Source organism: Heptranchias perlo, chromosome 35 (genome assembly GCF_035084215.1).
Source record: "Heptranchias perlo isolate sHepPer1 chromosome 35, sHepPer1.hap1, whole genome shotgun sequence".
NCBI lineage: Eukaryota > Metazoa > Chordata > Chondrichthyes > Hexanchiformes > Hexanchidae > Heptranchias > Heptranchias perlo.
The window spans coordinates 9,892,710-9,899,585 of NC_090359.1; the positions used below are offsets into that span (position 1 = coordinate 9,892,710).

The 6,876-nt window shown below is 46.2% G+C and overlaps 1 pseudogene; it reads right to left on the reverse strand.

Annotated features, from left to right (window-relative positions):
• Positions 1-1,033: 1,033 nt before the first annotated feature.
• On the reverse strand, positions 1,034-1,205 carry LOC137302572 (U2 spliceosomal RNA; annotated as a pseudogene).
• Between the last annotated feature and the right edge of the window lie 5,671 nt (positions 1,206-6,876).

Below are 6,876 nucleotides of genomic sequence, written 5' to 3' on the forward strand. Positions count from 1 at the left end.
AGTTTAGGGTTTTATCTTCGATTTAGGGCTCTGGATCACTGGGTTTTGGGATGTTTAGGGTATCCAGTCATTTCAATTTACATATTAATTTGGGGCTTAATGTGAGTTTAGAATTGTGGGTTACTTTGTAGTTATGTTGAATGTAAGATTCTGGATCATTTTCAGGTTCTGACTCAGTATTTCGTTGATGGTCAGTTTAGGGTACCTGTCACTTTTGGGATTCTGGATCAGTTTCGGGTTCCAGGTCAGTTTAAGTTTCTGGGTCACTAGGGGTTCGTGAGCTGATTTAGGGTTTTGTGCAGCTTAGTGTTTTTGGTCTCTAAAGTACTTTGGATCAGAGGGTCTCAAGAAGGGCAGAGGGCTCTTGTTCACAGGGAGTTCTGTGTATGTTCAGGATTCCAGGGCACTTTTATGTTCCAGATCAAGTTGAGGTTGTTCAGAAGTTTGGGCGTTCATGTTCAGTTCAGTTTAGTTTGGGTTCAGGTAGGGTTTGTGTCTCTGGGTCATTTTACAGTTCCTGGTTTATTTGAGGTTTGTATGTGAGTTTAGGGTCTTCCAGTGTTGGGCACCGTGTTGTTTAGGTTTGAGGATCAGATTGAGAGTTGTTGCTTGTTTTGTTCAGAGTCATTGTTGGGTTCTGGTTAAGTTTAGGTTTGTGACTCGCTCTGGTTCTGCTTCAGTTTGGGGAAATGGTTCAGCGTCTGATTAAGGGTTAGTTTGGGGATTTAGGTCAAGTTATGTTTCAGTGTCAGTTTTGGATTGTAACATTGTGTGTTTGCCTTGTCGTGCAAGTGTCTGCAGGAGATTGGGGTTCTGGGTCACTTTGTAATTCTGGTCAGTTTAGGTTTCAGGTCCAGTTTGGAAATCTTCAACATCATTTCCACCTCAATATTTATCTAATTAATCTTCACAGCTTTAATTGAGGATTTATTCCACATTTTTTTTTAAGTACAAAATATCAACTTTATTCTCAGTAATAATACATACAGAGACACTGGAAAAACCTGTTTTTCATTTTGAATATCTCCCCACAGGGAGGTGCACCGTTCCCAGAGACACTGCAATACTGGGTCGATGCGTGGAGTGGACGGAGCAAGCCCCTATTCCATCTCCCTGTTCCAAAAATCAAATTAATATACGGTCCCCAGATAGGGGACGTATCAGATATTAAACTGATAAGAACAGATTTTTTTTTCAAAAAATATACTTTATTCATAAAATTTGTCACAATACATACAATACAGTTGTCATATCACATTTCAAACATACACAATACAGAATATACTTTTTGCAAGATACATAAAGTACAGTTCAATTATGATTCCAACAATACAGTTACACATTGTTCATAATTACAGTTCATGACACTCGAGGGTGCCTTATTGCATTACAATCAATAAGCTTATTGATTACAGATTAATTACAGGTACATTACATTTCATTACATAAATTTGTATTTTACATTCTGCCCGAGGTGGGTTTTCCCTGATTGCAGCCCCTCGGTTTACAATGGCGGGAGAGCTCTAAACGATAGCCTTTCCCCACAGAGCCTTTGCGGCGGCCGCACCCAGCTTCAGTGCATCCCTGAGCACGTAGTCCTGGACCTTGGAATGTGCCAGTCTGCAACACTCGGTCGAGGACAGCTCCTTTCGCTGGAAGACCAGCAAATTTCGGGCAGACCAAAAGGCGTATTTCACCGAGTTGATGGTCTTCCGGCAGCAGTTGATATCTGTCTCAGAGTGCTTCCCTGGTAACAGCCCATAAAGCACAGATTCATGTGTTACAGAACTGCTCCCTTGTGGGAGAAACTCGAACCAGTTTAAAAATAAGGGGTCTCCCATTTAAGATGGAGATGAGGAGAAATTTTTCTCTCAGAGGGTCGTGAGTCTGTGGAACTCCCTTCTCCAGAGAGCAGCGGAAGCAGGATCATTGAATATTTTTATGGCTAAGTTATATAGATTCCTGATTAACAAGGGAGTCAAAGGTTATCGTAGGTACATGGGAAAGTAGGGTTGTGGTCACAATCAGATCAGCCATGATCTTATCAAATGGCAGAGCAGGGCTCGAGGGGCCGAATGGCCTACTCCTGCTCTTAATTAGTATGTATGAACCTGGACAGATACCACTGCATCTCTCTCCAGATCTTCTTTGCAAAGGGACATTCCAGGAGGAGATGGGTGACGGTCTTGTCCCCATCGCAACTTCCTTGGGGACAGCGCGTAGTGGCACTGAGAGGTCAGGAGTGCATGAAGGATCTGGCGGGAAGGGCCCTTCTCACCACCAGCTAAGCTACGTCTTGGTGCTTGTTTGAAAGCTCTGGTGATGAGGTGTTCTGTCAAATGACTTTGGCAGAAAGCCTCATCGCCACACAATGGGGGAATCCTTCCAATCGAACACGAAGGATTGTTAATGTTGTATCCACATCACGTACTTCTGTGCCCCAATAGTTTGTTGTGACACGCAATCCATTTCTCTTGTTGTATTTTATACGATTACTGTGCGCGTTTCTGTTCTTATGGAGGTGTCTGTGGGTTCCTGTGGGCTTGATGTTGGTAATTTCAGCCTCTAATGCCTGTGTTTGAATACAGCCCACACTGACAGGAGGTAAATCTGTTCTACCTGCTGCTTGTAAGGATCCCACATTAAATCAGTCTGGGCAGCATCAATCCATTACTTACTGGGAATGGGCCCACTGCAAAAATTGTATTTAATTAATGATCTCACTCAGATAAGATCAGAGCAGGTGGAGTCGGGACAAAGAGCAGAATTATTAGCAAGCTGGGTACAAAACAGAAAATAGAGAGTAAGTGTTAAAGGTAGTTACTCAGACTGGCAAAAGGTCTGAGTGGTGAACCACAGGGATTGGTGCTGGGACCACTGTTCTTCACCATTTATATAAACGATTTGGACTTGGAAATTGGAAGTATAATTTCAAAATTTGCGGACAACACCAAACTGGGGGGTATAGTTAATACTGAGGAGGAGTGCGACACAATACAGGAAGATATAAATAAATTTGCACAATGGGCGTGTAACTGGCAAATGAATCTCAATATAGATAAGTGTGAGGTTTTAAATTATGATGGGAAGAATAAGTGGGCCACTGCTTCAATAATGGGGTAAAGGAGCAGAGGCGTCTCGGGGTACAGATACACAAATCACTAAAAGTAATGACACAGGTTAATAAGGCCATTAAAAAAGCAAACCAACACTGGGGTTCATTTCTAGAGGGATAGAATTGAAAAGCAGAGAAGTTATGTTAAACTTGTATAGAACCTTGGTTAGACCACACTTGGAGTACTGTGAACAGTTCTGGTCTCCATATTATAAAAAGAATATAGAGGCACTCTATAGAGTAGGTGAAAAAAAGATTTACGAGGATGATACCAAAACCGAGAGGTTATGCTGAACAGGACAGATTGAACAGGCTGGGGCTCTTTTCTCTAGAAAAGAGAAGACTGAGAGGTGACCTGATGGAGATCTTTAAGATTATGAGAGGGTTTGATAGAGGAGTCATAGAGAAGATATTTCCACTTGCGGGGGAGACCAGAACTAGGGGCCATAAATATAAGATAGTCACTAATAAATCCAATAGGGAATTCAGGAGAAACCTATTTACCCAGAGAGTGATTAGAATGTGGAACTCGCTGCCACAAGGAGTAGTTGAGGCGAATAGCAGAGATGCATTTAAGGAGAAGCCAGATCAGCAGATGAGGGAGAGAAGAATAGAAGAATATGCTGATAGGGTTCGATGAAGCAGGGAGGGAGGGAGGGGGCTTGTGTGGAGCATAAACACCGGCATGGACCTGTTGTGGGGAATGGCCTATTTCTGTGCCATACATTCTATGTGAGATAGGCTACAGCATGGCTGGTGTTAAAAGTGAATAAGTGTCAAACTGGTGAAAATGTCGGTGCTACTGGGGTGTTGGGGCCGCATCACCTTCCTTAGAATTAATAATAATAATAACAAAACTTCACTCATTTAATCTTCTAATATGCAGAGCATATCTTTGCTTCGTTCGTGAATAATGAACCTCGGCCCTGTGAGTACAATTGCAACTGACTGTCCACAAAGTTTAATGGAAACTGAGCAACTTGTGTTGATGTATCACCAGCCTGAAAATATAGGGCTCGATTTTAAAAGTAAAGAACAGGTGGGTTGGGGGTGGGGGTGCATTGAAAATTGTCACCATTTCAGACCCGCCTCCAACCCGCTCATTTCCGGTTTTCACGGGGGTGGGCGAGGGGCGGGCGACCAACCCGCTCCCAGGGGGCAGGGCGGGCCTTAAAACCTTTCAAGGAGGCTTCAGGCATCCAATTTTTACTAATTCCAGATTTGAACCCCGGGGGGCTCATTCAGGATTCCTGGGCCTTCTATTTTACTCCTTGTGAAAGGAGGTGAGAAGGCCCGAGAGTAACAGGTAGGTGCCTAGAAAGGCACAGTTTGTGGGTCCTGAGGAGCAGGAGTGCTTCCCCTAGGCCCAACAAGCCTAACTGCACCGACACCCCACCCCCCCGCCGATCACTGATCCCCGACCCTGATCCTCCCCCTCCGACCCCGATCCTTCCCCTCCAACCCCCGCCCCTTTCCCTCAACAATCGCTGACCCCTGCAATGACCCTTGATCCCGCACCCCCCCCACCATCACTGACCCCCGATCCCATCCCACATGACTTGCGACCCCCGTGCCCACCCATGCCCATCCGTGCCCTCCCATCCATGCAAACAAAGATGTACCTGGAGACGTCCTCTCCTTGGCTGGTTTCCTGTCCCACAAAGACCAGCCTGTCAATCAACCGATCAGTCAGACAGGAAACTGACAAAAAAAAATAAAAGACGTCCTTCCGTCAAAATCGTAAGGACATCCGGGAAACCCGTCCTCATGGGTTTCCTGACCTCAAATTGACCCCCGCCCCTTTCCCGGCTCCGTTTTAAAATCACCCTCATAATCTCTGAACATCAACCATGGAGTGGAGTGAACAAATAGGTGGCAGCTGCAGTTAAAGTCAGAGAAATGGAATATATAGAGAGAGACGGGTAGGGAGAGGGAGGGATGTGGAGAGAGAGAGAAAAGTAAATTCCGAAAGAGGGAGGGTGGATAAAGAAAAGGAGTGACTTAAACAGAGAGGGGTGGACGGCAGACAGAGAGATCCAGGAACGGGGCAAAATGTGGGGATTGTGTAGAAAATGGGTCTTCAAAATTGCAGAGAACAGAGCCAGGCACAGAGAGAAAGTGGATAAGGACAGAGTGGGAGGGAAGAGAGAGGGTAAAGAGTGATTGATGGGGATGAGAGAGAGGGACGAAAAGGAAGTGAGAGAGTGAGGGGTAGGAATACAGTGAGGTGGACTCAGAGGTGAGAACTCGGTTGGGAGAGAATGGGAGATGGGGAGCAAGGTCGGGAGGGGTGCGGATCAAGTGAAAGGGACAGGGAGGAAGAGAGATACACTAGTGTGCAAGGAGTTGGAGGCAAATAAGCAGGGCAACAGGAATAGTGAGATAGGCAATGGGAGATGGAGAGGGATGAAGACAGATACAGACCGTGTCAGAGAGAGAGAGAGAGAGAGAGAGACTCGAACGGGAAGGTGGGAGACAGAGAGACAGGCTCACGGACAGCTGTGTTCGTGCTGCAGGTCAGCCATTCTTTAAGATTATCTCAGCTATTTAGATTCACAGATTATTCATTTAATGGAGATTTCTTACAGTAAAGAGAGAGCAGGTCCCCAGTGACACCAGGACCTGAGTTTTATTAACACAGCACATGGAGATTTCTTACACTGTCCAACCACTTACTGGCAAAGTCACACATTGTACAAAAGGGATCCAACAAACTCCTGAAATTTGTCACAGTTACAAAGAAGGTGATTCATATATTAGTGATAACACCCTGTGTACAACTTGCTGTCTACAGGAACTGAGCTAACTGGAGCTATGTTTACTTTTTAAAAAAACTGTGTCCCCGACCCTGTCTCCCCGTGTGTCCCCGACCCTGTCTCCCCGTGTGTCCCCGACCCTGTCTCCCCGTGTGTCCCCGACCCTGTCTCCCCGTGTGTCCCCGACCCTGTCTCCCCGTGTGTCCCCGACCCTGTCTCCCCGTGTGTCCCCGACCCTGTCTCCCCGTGTGTCCCCGACCCTGTCTCCCCGTGTGTCCCCGACCCTGTCTCCCCGTGTGTCCCCGACCCTGTCTCCCCGTGTGTCCCCGACCCTGTCTCCCCAACCCTGTATTTGGCGTTTTCTCCCTTTCCCTGTCTCCTTCTCTTTCTCTGACTGAAACTTGTCTGATGAGTGGTAACACTGTCATACAAGGTACTTTCTGAATCCTCACTGCCTGTCTGTACAATTCACCTTCTCTCCCTAACCGCTGTGGTGTTGCCGTGGATTTCTTCCAAACACACATTGGCCTCACCCCTTCCTGCTTTGTCAACATCTCTTCCTTTGAGCATTATCTCTGGACTCCTCCTCTTCGATCACCTCCCTGCCGATCCCCATACCCCGCCCTCCCATTGCTCCACTGATCAGATCTCATTGACCTCCATTGGTTTCCTGTCCCTCAACACATTCCCTATAAGTCCCTCCAAGGTTTGCCTGTCCGACCTCTGCAAACGCCTCCATCTCCATGTCCCACACTCTTTGATCCTCCAACACTGGCCTTCTGTGTATTCACTCATTCCTCAGTTCTCCTTCTGCGGCAGTGTCTCCAGCTAACCCGGCTTTACTCTCTGTTAATCCCTTCTGACTGACGGAAACTTCATCTACTCCTGTTAAATTCCTCTATTGACTATTCTAACTGAGTCATAAGTCATTATTAAAAAAATATCAGGCTAATCGGCCGTTTTAAAACAGCATAGGACCTTCTGCGGCCTGGATGAGTCCGTGTT